Source organism: Thunnus thynnus, chromosome 6 (genome assembly GCF_963924715.1).
Source record: "Thunnus thynnus chromosome 6, fThuThy2.1, whole genome shotgun sequence".
NCBI lineage: Eukaryota > Metazoa > Chordata > Actinopteri > Scombriformes > Scombridae > Thunnus > Thunnus thynnus.
In genome coordinates this window covers 33317707-33338190 of record NC_089522.1, presented here as the reverse complement: position 1 = coordinate 33338190, position 20484 = coordinate 33317707, and the positions used below count along the sequence as shown (strand labels likewise).

Below are 20484 nucleotides of genomic sequence, written 5' to 3'. Positions count from 1 at the left end.
TTCAAATAAAAGTAAATGGAAACTGAAATTTACTACAAGAAATCTACAACATGACCTGTCTCTCAAAATAATTTAACAGAGATGAAGGCAATAAAGCCTGGGATCTGCATGTTTCAGGTTTGATCAGTTTTAAAAAGTTTTACTGTTTTTATTAAATTGGAGTAATGTTGCCTTTGTGCTGTAAGCTGTGGTGCAGTGTGGCTCTTTTAAAACACCTCGCAACATCTACAAATTTTGTATCAGGATTTGACTCAGACTTTGGTTTGTAGATCAGTGCTAATTGTTTTTAGATGTATGACGTGAAAATGCAAATGTGTGTTTGGTTTAGTCTTATTGAACCCATCCTGAATACAGTGAAGGCCTAAAGTTTCATTTTTGTACAATAAACTATATGTGAATGTAACTCTGGACAACAGTTCCTTTGTTGTGGTAGCATCTTACTTTACACTTAAAAAATTAACCAAAACCAACTATGTTTGTCAAAGCTTCCTAATTTCCCAAACCCTTTCTGTGCTACAAGTATATAGTTCATTATTTTAAAGGCCAAGTTATGTCCTAAAACAGGTGGGCACTGATGTTTCAGGAAGTATGACTGAAACAGGGGGGAATAGTGCATTTTTCGCAATAGTGCATTTGTTATTATTAGTATTGAATTTAATAAGATCCACTAGGATGACATGACTTTAAAACCAGCATATTTTTTAATTTTCACATCCTCAAATGTCAGTGGAAAATGCCCAGAAAGAGGAAACATGCTGATGGAAGCAGAAAGCTTCAGGGCCGCACCCAAATCAGGATATGTGGTTTGTAAAGATTATGTGCCTGTGGTTCATGCTTTATGTCTGGATATTTTTTGTTTTTATAAATACTTAGCAGTACTTATGTTTCCTTAATAGCAGCTGAATCTCATGTATTAATTAGAAGGCACATTTTAATGCCTTTGTTCATCTGTGATATGAAAATATCACTTTTCCACATAGCTGGAACGAAATAAAAAGTGTGAGTCCTGGTCATATTGTTCAGATATAAAAGCTCACTCAACTAGCTGTGTTTCTGAGCTGTAGTTTGCTGCAAATATACTGCAGTTTGTTGTCAAGCTTTACGAAAACCTGGGACATATTAGATCAATTGTCACATGTTGTCCTCATTGTGACTAACCCTGAGAGGGGAACTACAGGTCAGCCAGGGAAAGTTATTCTTACTAAGACAAACAAGCTCACAGTGATTTCTTGTCACCACCCTTCTCAACAACTTGACATTACTTCATAAAGGGAAGTTAGGTTACTCTCTCCCATTCAATTGTTTCATTTCTTTTTTTCTCACTCTGTGTTTGATTTTCATTCTTGTGTCTTTGTCACTCAGTGAGCTGTGAGCCTGGAAGCCTGGATGCCAACCTTCTGCCAATTAAAACAGAGGACATTTGAAGGCATTACAAATTCTGTTATCCTGCAATCTGTTTATTGTGCTTTTCTTTATTTTTAACAGGAGTTTGCAAAACAGTTGCAGTTTAGACTCATGACAAAGTTTTGATGGCAGCTCAGGATGTTATACTGAACAGATTTAACCTGACCCCCTTTGAAAGGGCTTTAACCTTGATAATTACTTTTTCAAACACACTTGAATATAATTGACATTTCTGAAAGCTTCTGAATAAATTTCAGTTCCATAAAGCTGTCTCTTGTGTGATAGATGTTAAGGGTTATTTGTTTTTAAATGTAAAACTGAGCTGATCTCATTACTGGACCATTAAGATTGAAGACACGTTGTTATTTACAGTACATGTCTGCAATTTATGTTTTTTTTTAATCAATATGAATAAGAAGGAACTTTTCAGTTTTATTTATTGTAACATTTATTGTAACATTGATGGTAAGAAACTGTTCATGTAGTTTACAATAGCAACACTAAAAATAATTATAATAATACTAAACTTTATTTATAGAGCACCTTTCATGACATAAAATGCAGCTCAAAGTGCTTTACAAAAGAAATATATACACCAGTGGCGGCTGGTGACTCAAAAAATTGGGGAGGACAGGAGGAAAACCAACATGGAATCTTACAACAAACTGCATCAAACTATATCATTGTCCCACCTGATGAAATCGGAGGGCTGGGGGGTAATTTTATATGCCAATAAAACAATTTGCATGAGTGGTGAAAAGGCTGCTTCTTTAAAGACATTTAGCATATACATATTGTCTCTAAAGCAAGAAGTGCTCATCTTAGCCATGGAGTGGATCAAATGTGTCATTTTACCAACAAAGTAATATTCAAATTTATAGTATTGTTCTATTGTGACAACAGATTTATGTTCTCATCAAAAACAGACAACCTATCACATAATTTACAAGTGTTTCCTATATATTTTTCTTAGTATACAGAAATATATAAAGTAGCACAAAGCTTATGATGTGATACAGGTTCAGATCAGTGCTGAATACTAGAAAGACTGAACACTAAAAATATTCACAGATCTAAAAGTGTAGGTTCACATCAGAAAGTATTAATGCATGTATCAAATACATGACTTACACACACTGATCTATGTGCACGACATACAAAATATAGTCTACAAAGCTGACATGTTAACACTAGGGGTGTTAACATGAACACAAAACTCACGGTTCGGATCGTATCACGGATTTGAGTCACGGATCAGATCATTATTAGGATCAGCGAAAAAAAGGGGGGAGACAAATAAAACTTTGTTTTCCATTTATTCTGTAACACATTTACAGCCAGAAACAGCAAGGAACTTTTGCCCATGGTCTTAAATGAAAACAACATTTAAGATGTCCAATGTTTAAATAAAATAAAACAAAACAAAATATATAAAATATTCAATGCTCAGTTATTGCAATATGAGGCATGAAACCGTCCTCTTTTAAACAGTGAATGAAACAGCCTCTGTCCACATCATCAAAACTTGATAAACATTCACCGCTAACATCAGTTAGCAGCTAGATGCTAATAAGCTGCTCAGCTGCAGCACATTAAACAGCAGGTAAACAACTCAAATGTCACATTGGACGGGTTAGATGCTGGTTTGATCGTTGCTCTTCAAAATCCCTGTTAACGTTAGCGACATGCTGTCTGCCCATGACTTGTACTTACAGCAGTTTGTTTACTTTGTCTCAAATGACACATTAAATTTTGCAATTAATCCGCAGTTCATATACCTGCCGAACCGTGGGGGGTGATCCGTACGGATCACGGATCAACTACGATCCGTTAAAGCACTAGTTAACACTTGTTATTCTAGTTACTTTAAGCTTATTACTCAAAATATGTCTCAGCTTAAAAACGAACTAAAGAAACTGTCAGAAGCAAGCAGCCAGACCTCCTGCAAACATTCACTAATCACACATCAACAGGTGACTGAACAACCACTCAATTAAAAACAATGAATGAGTGAGTCCAGACAGCTCACTGTAACTTCAACAAGTAAACTAACGTTACCCACAACACATTATGATCTCTGCTGCATTCTTGTTAAGGAGATAAATTCACACAACAGCCACACAGAGAGACATTTAACCATCAGAGATGAAATTAGCGACCAAAGAGACAGAGAGAGAGAAGCTGTATCTGACTCACGTTATCTGATGTCTTCTTCTTTCTTTCATGGAGATGTCCAAAAGTATTCATGTCATAGCATCCATTTGTGGCTGATGGCCATCTTGTTTGTTAGTTAACAGAACTTTATGGCTGCTGCTTAACCAGTCTGATATCATTAGCAACAATGACAAACAAGCTAACTCTCCTGGTTGTTTTTTCGGTTGCTTCTCTCTCCAGCCTCCCTGGCGGTGTCCTGCTACTGCTGGCTGACCAGTCCAGATCATTTCTCCCATTAGCTTAACAACAGAGCTTAACAGTCATTCCGCGTATGTATAAAGAGTCCTTGAGGCTGCTGCAACAAGCCAGCTGTTGCATTGGCTAACGCAAGGAGCTATATACTGCTGCTACTCTGCCTTACAGTGGAGAGAGTTGAAGATGAAATCTGGAAACTATCATTGGACCAACTCGATGTCAATATTGCATTCTGGTTGTTGACTAGTAAGGGAGGACAGCCTCCCTTGGAGGGTCATTTTACGTGTCATGGTCAATCACAGATTAGCATAAAAAAAAAGAAATACATTGAGTCAAATGTAAGAGATCCCGCCCTGTGGCAATAAAATCCTGGAGAAGGGATCAAATCATAAAGGTAAAACAAAGTCAATTAAATGCACTGTAAGCACTGTAAATGGTTTCAGGATAATGATGTTGCACAGGTTTTGTAAAAATACAAAGACTATTTCAATTTCAACCCCTACCTGAGACATGCCAGATCAGAGGAAAAAAAATCAAAATTTGGAAATACAATGAACAAAGATTACATACATGAAATAACAAATTATTAGAAAAAACTTTTAAATTGTGGACCATTACATGGAAATGGAATATAGATCAAAGTGTGTGCTGATGAATCTTTGTCCTTTCAGCAAGTAACATTGCTTATATCATAGGTCTGAAAAGGCTGAACTCTCAACAAATGAACAAAACGCTTCTCAGTGAGATTATATTATTGTTAGGATGGACACACATCACCACAAATCTGCAGCCATAGGCAGACACTGAGTCTTAATTATTTAGTATAATGACAATAGAGAAAAAGAAAACATAAATACTTTGTTAAAAACATGTATATGATTTTTATCAATCCCACCCTATTTCAATCATAACTCAACTGTATCTCACGGCGTAAATGATCACGTTTGCGATCATGCATTTAAAAACTATAACTACATACAGCAGCAGCGGACTCTAGGTGGACGCCATCTGCCTTGACCGGATGAGTTGAGACGTTATTATATTCATATACTCAAAAGAAAGAAGAGAGAGAGAGACAGAGACAGAGAGAGACAGAGAGTATACTGAGGTGGAAGAAATAATTTCTGCTGCTGGATAACAGGTAGGTTAAGTCAAAAAATGCCTTTTGATTTTCCTTCTGAGGTTCTTCAATGGTACTTAGAATCTGTACGTTAATGATAACGTTGTGCGAATCACGGAGTAACTTTAAGTTAACGTCGACGTAACGTTACACCGTGCTAAATTCACAGATGAAGCTATGCAACGAATGATTTCACCGAACAAGCAATTAAACGTGGCAAAAAACGTGACAAAACAACAAATTTATGTACTTATAAAAGCATACGACTTAACGTTACAACTATTAGCATCTAACTAGCTAGCTGGCATGGTGTCAAAGTAACGTTAGCGTTAAGCTAGTTTTAAGTTAACAGTTACTCACCACTCACTGCCAGTAACTTACCGTTGCTGGGTATTTTCGCCATCCTCCCCTTGTCGGCGGAGCTGCGCTCCAACAGCCCAATCATGTCAGAGTCATTCAGCATTTTCTTCTTTGATACACATTTTTCTTTAAATATACTGATTTGATCGTCGTCGAACCGATAAATCACTGCGTCCCGATCCATTTCTCTGTCTTCGTCTGTGACGTCGATCTGCTTCCAACGGTCAAAGACGACGATGCATTCATGTGCACCATCCAAGATTTGTCTTCATCAAAAGCTTGTCTCACGTTTGCTTACAGAGCATAATAATCGTGTTATGTAAAGTAATTTTTGGTGCAGATTTTACTAACTTAGTATGGATTAAATTAAATGAATTAATGAAATGAAAAAAATAGGTCGGACATGTAACTACGGAATATATAAACGGTATTACAAAAATAAACCTACCCTATTGCTCCTTAGTGAACATCAGAAACGGACATGGGATACATTATTTACAGCCTATAAATGCGACATCTCACATATTATAGTAATACATGCGTTTGTGAGACCGTTGTTGTTTACGTTTATGATCATTTATGTATTACACTCGATAACTGTAATATTTCCGTGAGGTCCTGAAGGCAGCATGGGGAACCCAGAGTGTATGGGCGGGAAGCGCGAGCTCCTTGGCTCAATACTTTTATTAATACACTCAGTGCACTTAGGTGGCGTTAGCAAAATGTCCAGGAAGAGAACATTTTACAAAGAGTACCTTTTCAATCCAAAAATCTAAATTCCTCTTGAAACTTGACACGTTTTTTATAACATTCTAAATCATGTCACATGTGAAATGTCTCAGTTTATATGGAAGGGAAAGCTCTTGAGTTTACATGTGAAATCAATCTGTGAGATGTGTCAGTTCACATAGGAAATGGTGATTTTCACATATAAAAGTTTGCATTCAAAACATGTCTTTTATCACATGTGAAATCACAACATCACATGTGAATGTTTCATTTCACACATGACTTTATCCCTTTCATATGTTAAGTTTGCATTCACATATAAAATTAAAAACTTTTTTTTTTACATGTGAATTTGAGATACACATGTGATTCCCAAATGTGAAACTTAGGTTCACATGTGAAACCACAACATCATGTGAAATGTTTCACTTCACATGTGACATTATCTTTTTCACATGTAAAGTTTGCAATGACATGTAAAGCTGAAAACATATTGTCTTTTTCACATGTGAATTTTAAGATACACATGTGATTTCCAAATGTGAATTTTAAGTTCACATGTGAAATCACAACATCACATGTGAAATGTCTCAGCTCACATGTGAAAGACTGAATTTCACATGTGCTTTTTTCGTAAGGGGCCTCATAAAACTGTCAAGCGAGGTCGCTTGTCTAAGATGAGGACGGAGCATGTTCCAAATCCTTGGTGCATAACAACAGAGGGCAGCATCGCCATACCTCTTGCTGTTCGGCGGTGGCACCCTCAGCAGACCGGCACTATGCGGTCTGAGGGAGCGATTTGGCACGTACTCCGACAGGCGATCTGACAGATAGGAAGGTGCTAGCCCATTCGGAGCTTTAAAAACAAGTAAAAGAATTTTAAAATCTATCTTCAACGTTACTGGAAGTCAGTGCGAACATGGGAGTAATGTGACCTCTTTTAATGGTTTTTGTTAGAATTCTTGCTGCTGAGTTTTGGATGAGTTGCAGCTGATCAATAGTTTTTATTTTTTGGCTAACCAGTATAAAGTGTGTTGCAATAATCTAACCATAAGGGTACAAAGGCATGAGTTAGTTTTTTAGCATCCTCTAGGGAGAGGTAGGGTCTGACTCTTGTTATGTTTCTCAAGTGATAAAAGGCTATTTTAGTAACGTTGCTGATATGATTGTCAAAGTTGAGGTGAGGATCAACCAACCTAATACCTAATTGTGAAATGTAATCACTGCCAAATGCTTTATGATGAAATTAAAATACCACTTACTTTATACTGTAGTATTGAAGTATTTTATTTTTTAACAATATATTTGTCCCATTATCCATAATACAATAGAGATCTTAATCAAAGGCATAAAAACTCTATAGAGTTTGACTCAGTCAAAGTTGAATCAATCGCTTATTACAGATGCAAATGATGGAAACCTTAAAAGGGCAAAATCAAGATGTAAATATGTTCTTAAATCAATTCAAAATGAACAATCAAGATGCGGCATAAAAATATAAACTGAATAAATAAAATGCAATCAAACTTAATGTTTAAATGAAAATCAAAACAGCTTCAACATTTAACTTAAAATGATCTGAACCAAAATATTCTTTAGAGTTGCAACAAGTGAAAAGCAGTCAATAAAATGCAATCATCAATATGAGTCTAACACAGTAATTATATCACTGATCAAATCATTCAAAAGAAATTATCGATAAAGAAACTAAAACAAAGACTAGAACATCTGATATATCAGTAAATGAAATGGATCAATAGCAAACAGCATTTATCAAACATAATAAGTAATCTGTCTAAGTAGGAAAAGGTGAGTAAATAACAGATTGTGAGTCAAGCAAGAGGAAAGTTCAAACTAATCTCAGAGGGACAAAAGTTCTCCCAGAAACTGATGAAGTAATTGTTACTGTTTGTTTGATGGACCCGGTTCCTGCTACATAAGGGTCTGCTCCTGTTACAAAAACACAGCTTCAGTCAGTCATCTGACATGGAACACATTATAGAAGTGAAAAGTGACGGAGCAGCAACCTCTAGTGGCCCCTGTTCTTATCACATGTCAGTCAGCCTCACAGTGGTGAAAAGAGGAGGATCCACAAGTGATGTACAAGATTTGTATCATTATTATTGGTCTGAAACTGGAATAGTAAATTGACTGATAGATTTACCTCTGGTGGTGGTGGAGCTGGACTTCTTTCCTCCTGAAAAGCATTTAACACAGTGAGTGATGACAGAAAACACATTTAGTCAGATCACATGAAATTGGTGTCACAGAATCCTTGTTCTATATTTTTATGCTCTCTGTCATTTGTGCCATGTGTATTCTGTTACAGCTCTGTGAAAAACACTAATTATTGTTTTACACAATATATAGAAAAAGTTTAACTGTATTGGTGTAAAATCATTACACGGGATCTATATAGAATACAATCGAACAGAAAAATAGTCATCAGTCTTTCTTTTTATGGGGAACCTCAGTGAAGGCCTTATTCTTGAAACTGAGAAATCTTTATATTTTATCTTTCCTGCTAATGTCTCCTTGTTATTTACCAACAAAAAAACTTGTTTAGTTGTTCTTTGCTTGCAGATGAACCTGTGCAGTCTCAGTTCTGAGGTTAAGGGAGCTGCATCGCAGGCTCCAGCAACATGACCCAGATGAGGCCGCCACCAACGACCACCTGAAAGAACAGTTTCTTCTGGGCCTGGAGGAGGGACCCCTAACACAAGGACTGAGGAGATCTGCCCGTCAACAGCCAGAGAGAACATTTGATGCCCTTCAACAAATGGCTCCACTTTTAGAGGACAGATGTGGACACAAGTTGGAGTTGGGTTAGGCCAGACGGACCTCACAAGGGCCAACTTCAGCTTTGACTGGACAATGTCCACATGTTGAGGTGGTAATAGGTGATCTTAAAATGAAAGGCCTTCTAGAAATTGGCTCACAAACCACCTTAATATGGTAATTTTGTAAAGCACTTCCCTGAGTATGCTGTTAAAGAACTCCCTCAATGATTAAGCTTAAAGCTGCCAATGGTTCCCATGTCCCCTGTCTGGACTATGTCACTATGGAGTTTGAAATTGAGGGCCATAAAATTAACTAGCGAGGAGATTTTTTTGTGGATGATGGGTTTTCGTCCAGCTTGCTGTTATGAAACCCTGATGGGCCAGTGCCTTTCTCTTGCCAGAACTCTAAGTTTCAGTGTGCCGCAGGACTACAGTGACCTCAGAAGATAGTTTACAAGGTTATGTCTGGCCAGACCACTGTCACCGAGTTAGCATACCAGCCTGGGGTGAAGTGGTAGTCTGGGGATGTGCCAATGCCAGAATGAGAGGGCGTGACTACTATGGGCTGGTTGAGACACTCCAGGAGGCCGGTGCTGTTTCAGCAGCTCAAACAATATCAGTGGCAAGACAAGATTGAGTTCCAATTAACATTCGTAACGTGAATGATTTCCCAGTCTCCATAGGATGCTACGAGAAGCTGGGCAGACTATTTCAGGTAGATGAAATGGATATCCATGAAGCACACAACGTCAGCCTGAACAAGACCAAGTCTTTGACGTGCTGTAGCTCACTGATCAACCAGACCTGGCCCAGGATGAGCAGGGTCATTTAGCAACTCTGCTGATGGGAGAAGGTTTTCTTTGCTCACAAGGAAGATTTCGGGATGACTGATGTGGTGAAACATAACATACCCACACGCAATGCAGCCCCCATGTCCTCGGGATAACAACCTTAGGTGGCATTGTCAGCATTTTACATTTTTACCTCTTTAATAGTCCTACTATTTATTTTCAACGCAGTATTTATTTCCTCAATTGAATTGTCCACAGAACAAAAGCACCCACCTCATGGCTTGGTGTTCTCTGAGGGGTGGGGGGGTCAGTGGCGTCTCTCCTCTCTCCCTGCTGTGCTGCGCTCTGTGGTTCCTTATGAGGAGTGACAAGATCAGAGTCTATTCACCAAACATTAATTCTCTACATATTTTACATTCACATTATAATCTATTCCACATGAGCCGGCTACAGTGGTCCTGAGGTGCAAAACATAACAACAAAACCAAAAACACATAAACAAATGACAACAGCACAACAACAAAATGGAAAAGGTAAGGACAACAATTCTTGTTTGTGATTGGACAAAACAGATTGGACAAATAAAAAGTTAATTTTCCAAAACCATGTCCATGATCATCCCCTAATTTAACCACATGGTTATTATGTGAATATCTGTGAGTTAGAATAGAATATTAATAGTAGAATTGTATGTGTTTTACAAAATTATGTTACTGACATCATAATTAATCCATAGCTGTAAATAAATAACAAATATAAAGCTTGACCTCAAACAAAGCACCCACCTGATGGCTTGGCGTTCCCTGAGGTTGGGGTTTAGTGGCGTTGCTCCCCTCTCCCTGCTGAGTTGAGTTCTGTGGTTCCTAAAGAGGAGTGACAAGATCAGTCTCTATTCACGAAACATTAACACTGTACATATTTTACATTCACTTCATAATCTATTCTATGTGAGCTGGCTACGGTAGCCCTGAGGTGCAAAACAAAACAACAAAAAGGAAAACGGTAGCGACAACAGTTGATGCTTTTCCAGAACAATTATTGGGTTGTGACTTCAGTTGTTGTGTTTTTGGTTTTGTTGTTGTGTTTTGCACCACAGGACCCCCACAGCTGGCTGAATTAGATTAATAATACTTGCTTAATTGAGTTGTAGCATTATGTTATCACTAACTTCTTCTGATATTAGTATTTGTCAAAAGGCTGCTTATGTGTTGGAATAAGCAAAGAAGTGTGTGGCAATGGGATGGTTAAATGTTACTGGAAAAATTACAAGTTTTAAAATAAAATGAGATTACTAATTATCAATCTGAATGCCATCTCTTTTTAAACACAAAGTGATTAAAAGTTAAAAAATTAAATCATTTCACACAGTGTACTGGTGAGCTGAAGGCTCAATACATAAAATAGAAACATGAAAACATTTCTGGGGGCTTCAGAGAGAAAACAGACTCATTGTCATTCTGTGAAAATATGAGCAAAAAACAGTTGTGATGTATTTAGTTGATCAGTTGGTTAGTATGTCACACAATCACAGATTTAAGCTCTCTGTGTTTTAGTTTAAACACTTTTGACTGATGTGGTGATGAATAGAAATGTGATCATCAAACTGTAAAAAACCTTCTTCTGTCCATTGGCTGGGGATAAGGCCTTTAATTGAATATCCTGTATTTGGAGACAAAAAAAAGATAAATTAATAAATTGTCAGAATATGTCTGGTGGAAATGGCCTCAAATATTCAATTCTGCAGTCACATATCAGTGTTAAAGTCCTGTAATCAGATTTTTACTAAGTAAGAGTAAATGAGTATCAGTAGTAAAATGTCCACCAGTATTAAATGTAAAGATTGTAAAGAATGGATTTCTTTTACAAACTTTGCAGTGTGTACAATTTTAGAGGTGGTGTGATTGAAACCTAACCGCAGTCTGTATGCAATCTAAATGTGGTGCAGATTTTAACCAAATTTCCAGAAAATCGTCAAAGTAAAATAGTGAATGTTTCCATCCATGTCTGTTGTGTGAATGTAAGGAGATAAACAGCAGGTGTTGCTAATTCTCTAGTCGGTGCCATTAAACCGGACACAATGAGATGACATCATTAAAACCAGCTTCAGCAGCAACATGGTGGATGACAATCACAATGGTCATGGTTGGAGCTAGATTGAATCAACGATTTGCATAACTCTTGCAAAATTTGTGCGCTAACCCTAACCTAACCTTAACCGAACCTAAACTAACCCTAACCCTAACTGCACTTGTGAGAGTTCTTCCCTCCAGCTGTTTGAATCTATCATCAGCCAATGGTCGTCTGTAGACAGGAGTGGAATTCCTCCCCCACAAAAATTTAAATAACACACAAAGCCACAAGTACTTTTTTTCTGTATCACAGCCATTTCTCATTTTAAATATTAATATAACATATGGAATTTACTGTAAAAATCATTAAACATTAAAAAATTAAAAATTGTTTTACATCATCATTCTACTTTGTTTTTCCAATGACTACACAAGAACATATACGGCAGGCCTGTTGCATTAATAGCTGTTACTCAGTTTGAAGTAACAGTATTCCTGTTTACCAGCTGAAGCTCTAAACATCCTTCCTGGACAAAAGGATGTGGACAGCTGAACATGTTCTCCACATGTGATAGTGATAAGTGATTGTTATACCCTGAACATTAATCTGCTGCTGTAATAGCTTTCACTACTCTAGTTTCAGTCTTTTGTCTTTCATCTTTTAACAATCATTAACTTATCACAGATAAAGAATAACATAAAAAATAGATTCAATTAAAAAAAAACATGAATTTGGGATGTCGACCTCTCTCTCAAACTGTATTAATCCAACTGCAGACACTCCAACATGTATTCACTGTCAAATCAGTCCAGGTTTCTGTTGTCATTTTGAGCCAATGTACCACCAAATATAACAAATACATAAGAAGAACCACTTCCACCACATTTCTTCACATGATTTCCTGTGTACAGATGACCATTGTAGTTTACCTCCAGCTGCATCACCATTAAAAGAGCAGCAGTCAAAGCTCAAATGATAAACCATGTGGAAAACAAGATATGACATTTCTGTTAGTTTCATATAGTCATTTGACGTTTAAGTAACACGCTTCTGCACATAAATCTTAACACACCATTAGCTACATACAACTTGGTCGCAAGCCTTCTTCAGGCAAACTGAATGAAAAAACACAATTGCAAATGAGCTGCTTAACTAGCTGAAAAGTGTTGATTCTTTACCTGGTTGAGTGTTGCTTGTGCCCCGTGTTGTTCCTGTTGCTTGTTTTGTTTAGGAAGTGTTGGCATTGTGGATGCATTTATCAGTTCTTCAGCAACATCAAAACAGTTCTCATCATGTTCCTTGTTTATTTTGTCCTTTACTTTTTCAGTCAACTTTTCTTTTGCCACTTCCCTCATAATCTCTGTCCGTACATTTTCCTCTTCCTCCAAAATCAGTTTGTCAAATAGAGTCGTGTTGCAAAGACAGCAACTCCTCGATTCAAACAGTGACATAATGGCCGCCAGAAGAATGATACACATGAGTATACAGGCACCAATAAGCTGAAAAAGAAACAACAGCATTACTGTGTGCAGTCATTTTCTTGAGATAAAACTCCACAGTGAACCACAGTAAAATAAACACTAGTACAAGCTGACATGATGAAAACACTCACCCTGGACTTGTTTTTCAGTTTAGCAATGATTACTTGATCCTTGTCATAGACAATCTTCTTGTCTATGCAGGCTAAGTGTCTTTGTTGTTCTGAATGATCATTCTTGCAGCAAACATACCAGTCACCATCGAGATATACAAAAGCAACCCACAGCAGACCCACGAAAATCGCCTTGAAAATGATGCGTACAAAAGACCCACAAAAAATGCAGTCTCGACACTTATCCCAGAATTTTCCATTACATGTACATCTGTATCTACAGACGTGCAGAAATACCCTGTCTGTCCAGAGTATCAAGAAAAATATAATTGAGAACGGCAGAACCATGTATAAATAACAATCAAGCTCTTGTTCTTTGCAAGTGCACGCAAAGTCCCGGTCGAGCAAAATGTTGTAGGTAAACATCACAACGATTGTGACATACGTGTTGAGTTTTCCAGAAGCCAAATTTGTCAGTAAGTTCTCCATCTTTGATGTGCAGTTGGCATCTGCTGACAATCTGCAATTTATGCCCTCTTAACATATACCAACATGAAACCAAGCACTTCCTGTTTTTGAAAGAAACTTGCTGCGCGTGCAAATTAAATTGCTTCCTTTTTGTCTCCTCGAGCAACATATCTGCCCTGTAAATCTTCTGTGCTCTCCTTTGAGAAAAATGTTGTTTAAAATTTAAAATTTACGTTATTTTGATGAAACACCCTTCCGTCATCAGCTTACATACAGCTTTAATCAAATCTTGATTGACATGCAGTAACATGGCGTCCTATCAAAGGCACACATTTAAATCTTGTAACTACAGTATGTGATCCAGTAACTACTTAACCTTAGATACCCTTTATGTACCCACTAATCATGGAAGAACTACAGAATTGCAGAATTACTGTGTAATGGGCTTACCTTTTTCAGCAACAGTAGTGTAAGGGATTACAGTTTGAAATTCAGTAATCACATTACAGTTCCTAATCCCAGTAATGTATCATTACTTACACTTTGGCATGCTCCTGTTTTACTGGGATTATTGGAGTCAAGTCAAGTCAATTCTTATTTGTATTGCCCAATATCACAAATCACAAGTTTGCCTCGGGGGTCTTTAAAATCTGTACAGCAATACAGCATTCCCTGTCCTTAGACCCTCGATTTGAATAAGGAAAAACTAAAAAAAAAAAAAAAAAATTTAACAGGGGAAAGAATAGAAGAAAGCTCAGGAAGAGAAACAGAGGAGGATCCCTCTTACACAACAGACAGACAGGAAATAGATGTTGTGTTTACAGAGCAGAATAAGAGAGACAAATTACAGAAATACAACATGGAACAGGAATAAAAAATTGTGTTACGTGTTGCCAGAACAGAATAGGACCTGAGCCAGGCAACCTCTATCACCATGGAGACCTGGGAGGACAGACTGGCAGACAGAATATCTCTACTGTCAGATAGAAGAAGAGACAGATCCTAACCAAGTACAGGCTCAGTGACCACCAATTGGCAATCAAAAAAGGACAACACAAGAAACAATGACAACCAAAAGAAAACAGAGTATGTGGTCACTGTTCCACAGGTGAGGTTGAGGCAGGTGATGCACTTCCTCCTACAATGTAAAACATTCAATGAAATAAGGAACATTTACTTTAACAAGTTCAACTCTAAAATTTCAGATTTCAAAGACCTCAGTGACCTCTCAAACTTAAAGATACTCCTAGGAGAAGGAGACAGGACCTGCCCAATATGTATCAGCATGCCACAACCTGAGGGACAGTGAATGACCCAGACACACACAGCACATGCATGTATTCACATTCACGTACACACACACACACACACAGGCAGGATGGCCGATGGTCCAGCAAAGAGACGCCTGAGAGAAAAGAAAGAACAAGGAGGAGAAAAGAGGGAGAGAGAGGCAGCTTGTGGACAACAAACAAAAAGAAGATTTGAGAGATGCAATGGTTATCAAAGCAGTTGCAATAATCAATAATCTTGTCAGCAGGACAGACAAGGTTTTTAATTAGTAGCGATTAGTAAATTTTTTGAGACAGAAATCGATTAGGCAATTTATTGAAGATTAAGGTATAAAGATGAGTTTTAAGTTTAGATTTTAAGGACTCAAAAGACTCAGATTGTCTGATGTCAACATGGAGCTTATTCCTTATGAACTGGGCCCAATAGGAAAAGGCCCTGCTGCCTGCTGACTTCTTTTAACTCTGGGGACACACAGAGGCCCTGCGTTCTGAGAGCGGACAGTTTGAGATGGAATATAAGGTTTAAGGAGATCAGACAGGTATGATGGGGCCCATTTTAGGATTTTATAAGTCAGAAGAAGCACCTTAAAGTTTGATCTAACATGAATAGGAAGCCAATGAAGGGAGACTAGAATTGGTGTAATATGGTCAAATTTTCTTGTTTTAGTTAAAATTCTAGCTGCAGCATTTTGAACCACCAGACTTTTAGTACTAGCAGGTGTCAGACCTGAAAACAGAACATTATAGTAATCAAGTCTGGATGAAACAAATGTTTCTGTTAGTCATGGACAAGAAAGACCCAAATTTTAGCAATGTTACATAAGTGGAAAAAGGCAGACTTGATGATTTCTTTGATGTGCTTATCAATGGAGAAGCTGGGATCAAATCTAATTTAGTGATGTGAGTATGATCAGCGGCCGTTATAGGCACATACAGCTGAGTATCATCTGCATAGCAATGGAAATTTATTCCATGATTACGTATAATTTGGCCAAGAGGTGAAATATAAAGTCATAAAAGTAGAGGGCCAAGGACAGAGCCCTGAGGTACTCCATATTTAACATTAATTAACAACAAGGGTGTAACCATTGCAATGAGTCAACTCATGAACAGACTGCATGAACCCAGAAAGGCTTTACTTAGAGTATCACCAGACTCATTCAGATGGATATTGAAATCATTGAGTGAATAGGGGCCAGGTGGCAGATAGAGTGTCACAATGTGGAATGAACAGAGTCTGTTCATGGCTGAGGGCGATGGACGTAGAATAAGAGCCTCACATGAGTTGAATTTGGAATTTAGAATTTGGGAGTTAAATTGAAAATAGACTTAACAAATTAAAGCGACACCCCCACCTTGCTTTTTAGCCTGAGCTACATGGACATAATATAGTCAGGTGGGGAAGCTTCATTCAAAGGGAGAAAAACATTTGGTTTAAACCACGTTTCACATGAACCTATCTTATCAAAACTATGCTCAAGGATCAGTGATCTGATATTTGTAAAAACCTAACTTAATGGTGTTGTTAGTAGGAAGATCTGTAGAGGTACCACTACATGAAATGGTAATTGGAATTAGACATCTTGTATTATTAGTTGACAGTTAAACCTAGCAGGCTCTCTAATTACCTGCAACCTGCCAAATAATAAATCCCTAATGTCAAACTAAACGTAGACACCTGTCCATATTTCTAAATAAAAGAGGGGCACCGTCCCTGCAGGGTGAAGGCCATCCACTTTTAACAGGTCAGGGTGGCCCCAGAAAGAAGGACAGTCATTAACAAACCCAAATCCCTGCCCATTACAGTAACGAGCCAGCCAGCGGTTCATTGAGTTGAGCCGACTCTACATCTCATCATTCCCCTTCACAGGTAAAGGACCAGAGACAATTAATCGATGCTGACACTTTTCTCTTTCTGGCCAACTCAAGCATCCTGACATAGTTATCTTTTGTGATCTCAGACTGCTTCATCCCAGTATTATCAGTGCTGACATTAACAATGACTGGGTCAGAGCCTGATCAAGATGCAGACTGAAAACATGATGCTTTTATTAGTCTTTGAAGCCGTTTCTAAACAAACTAACGTGACCAAATTCTTCATAATGAAGGAACATGTCACCCAGTCACCATGTTGGTGAGCGATGTAGCTCACCAACATGTTTTTAATAGTTTTTGGACACCAACGGAGGAATAAGATGTATCAGGCTTTGGATACACACACAGTACTCGTTAGTAGATCAGTTCATTCTCGCTCGCTCCAGACATTTTCTTCCATGCTGAGTAAGTTTCGTTAGTTGACCTGACCTGAAGGACTAGCTGCTCTCTCTTTCTGCTAGAATTTCTTTCTTCTTCTTTCTTTGTTCTCCTTTTTCTCCTCAAAACCATTGATTCCCACGATCACAGACACAATGTGACACTCAAAATACGAAGACTGATTGTATCACTGTTATCATGCATTTTCTGTTAATCATTTAAAAATCATGCGTGAGTGCTCTGGTGCTGAAACCTTCAATACAATGTAGAAACACTTGAATCTCTCATACACTGAAACCTTGTGGAAAGTATACAATCCATCACTCAGATTTTATAAAAAATGTTTATTGATTAAAAAACTGATCAAGCATGAAACATACAAATCCCAGGCAATATTCATCCATTTATGTTACATTATTTTGAGAGACAGGTTGTGTTGTATATTTATTTTGATATATTTAAATTTACCCAGCATTATTGGTGCTGACATTGACAATGACTGGATCAGAATCTGATCAAGATGCAGACTGAAAACATGATCGCTGTTATTAGTCTTTCTAACCAAACTCTTCATGATGAAGGAACATGTCACCCAGTGCAGCGGTGTGGCTCATTGACGTGTTTTTAATAGTTTTTGGTCAACAACGGAGGTCTACAGCACAGAGGAATAAGATATATCAGGCTTTGGATACACACACAATACGTGTTAGTAGATCAGTTCATTGTTGGGTTGGATCCAAACATGAGATTTGTTGACAGTAAGAAAAATATAGAATTGTGCTGTAAAGCATCACACAGCAGCAGAGAGTGTGGCTCTAAATTGAGAGAGCTGCTGTGTGCGTTTACACTAATTCAATAAAATTGGAAAATTAACAGGATAATTTAAACGATTTTCAATAAAAGTTTCAACAGTGAGGGAGACCTGGCAATATTCTGCAGCTTGTCTTAATGTGAACACTTGTAGCCACACTTTCTTTTAGTTTCAGGTTTGGTTCCAACCACCATCTTATGCCATCAGCCAACCAGGCATCTAGTTCCTCTTTTTTCTTCCTCTGTCGTCTAAAACTGCCTCATCATGAACCAACAGTGTAGGTTTGGTTTTAACATCGGTAGGGTCATTTTCTGTCATATGACCAATGTGGATATTAATGTATAAACATGCTATCTATGTCATACACACAGATGCACACGCACACATTCTGTAAAACATGACTTGTATCACATGGATGTTTTAATGCACAGGTAGGAACAGAAACCAGAAGTACATTTCAGAATAGAGTATTCTAGCATCACTTGATGGATGTGTATCAGTATATAACCTAAATCTACCATTAAAGTGCCAGACCATATAACAAGTATTGTACACATATAATGAACACAGCAAACAGAACACAAAACTGCATTTTAATTGTAGTCAATAGATTAGTAGTCTACTCTACAGAATCTCCTGATTTCTCCCACACTGCTTGTATTCCAGCAACCAGCTTGTGCCCCCTTTCATTAAAAGAACCAAACACGTCTTCGCCTCTTATTTACTGACACATATTGCTGACAAACAGCTCTGAGGTCAAGGGCATCAAGTTTTTCTTAATGAACATGGCACACTGCAAAGTTGTTAAGATGCATTTGTGAGGTTGTTGACCTGAGCCACGTTTTCAGTCTCTTAAGTTCACTGAAGCTTCTTTCAGCTTCAGCTGAGGCCACAGAGATAACCAGCAGCAGCCCAACAAGAGTTTGAACCTCATCAAACAAACCTCTAACCTCAAGATGCATTATTTTTAGGATATCTGCAGCTTCACTGCTGGACTTGTACTTGTTCTTTGAGATGAGCATGGGTACTTGGACTTTCAGACTTTCTTTGTCAAGCTCTGGGTACTGACAGACATCGTTCATTTTCCCAGTGAGAACATTCTCTAATTTGTGCAAGACTTGCAAATCTGCCTGATTAAACTGTTTTTTGAACTGCATATCTGCTGTATCTAACACCTTGTTATATTCAGCACTGTAACATTCTTCTGGTGATTTTGGCCTATACTGAGCTGCTCCAGCAGTGTATCTTTTGAGGGACTGTCTTTTGTGAGGGATTTGGTTAGACTCAATATCCAAGGAATGCACCATATGATGCCTTGTCAAACACTCTCTGAAAGTTTTCCTTGTTCTTTTTACTTTGAAGAGTGGACTTCATATATTCTGCTGCAGCCTGCAGTGGTCTGTGTTTTCTTCTTCGGTGATTTTTTAAGCATTCTAGGTCCCGAATAACTTCTGATGCTCGAAAAAGACCAAAGACAGTTTTCTCTTTCTGAAAATGCCATGACTCCAGTGTCTGAACCACAACAGGTCATCTCCTCCAAACTCAACAACACACTCTCATACTGACCAAGAACAGCAGGAGGAACCTTTTCCTGGACTGTCCACCTGGTCAGACGCAGAGCTTTCAGTGTTTTGTTTTGTCCTGATGTTGTCTGTCCCTCAAATAGTGCCTTGAACTTTTCTGACTGGTTACTGAGAGTTACTCATGAACCCACAGTAAAGAGTCATGAATCAAAGGAGACGCGTTACAAACATGCAAACATGTTGTGTGATGAAGTTTTGCACTCCTGTGTACTCCCCAGCTATACTGGCTGCATCATCATACAGTAGGTTTGATCGTGCAATCCAGATATAGAAAGGTTAAACCTGCAGTGAGGAACTTTTGTCACCCCCTTCTAGCAGTGAGAGTAATTACAAAAACACTGTCGACGTGCTTACATCATAGGCTGCCATAGCCTAACTGCAACTGTTGTGGCTGTAAAACGGTGGATCAATTGTTTTGAGCATCACACAACCCACATGAAATGACTCGTTTCACTATCAGAATTTGATCCATTTGGTCCGATAACATTTGGAAAGTCTAGAAGAGGCACATGATTAAATTATTTTATCCATATTCAAAGTGGAAGTTAGCCAGCTTGGCCGGCAGAAGTCTCTGGTGCTCGGCCCACTGAGCATGCTCAGTATGCATTCATCTGGCTAGAGAGGGAATGTCATACCAGACACCAGATTAAAGACTCTGTATACTGTGAAATACAGAGATTTACCTGGTGCTGCAACCCGGTCTCACAGTCTGCATACAAATAACATGACTTTACACTTTAAAATTGCATGCGAGATTTACTCCTTCCTTCGTAAAGTACCCGGCAATGAAAATGCTGCGTTCTGCACAAACTGCAAGAGTACATTT

The 20484-nt window shown here is 38.1% G+C and overlaps 1 protein-coding gene across 7 annotated transcripts in view; it reads right to left on the bottom strand.

Annotated features, from left to right (window-relative positions):
- LOC137185180 (polymeric immunoglobulin receptor-like) overlaps positions 1 to 11916 on the bottom strand; it is a 65508-nt gene extending 53592 nt beyond the window's left edge. For 5 of the 7 annotated variants that reach the window (XR_010928796.1, XR_010928797.1, XR_010928798.1 and 2 more), the window contains exons 1-2: positions 8187 to 11916; positions 5315 to 7972 (exon numbers count right to left, since the gene is read on the bottom strand). The gene's annotated coding sequence lies outside the window, so the exon portion shown is untranslated. The remainder of the gene's footprint in view (positions 1 to 5314; positions 7973 to 8186) is intronic. The other 2 variants (XM_067593493.1, XR_010928793.1) reach the window with 2 other exon arrangements.
- Positions 11917 to 20484: the final 8568 nt, after the last annotated feature.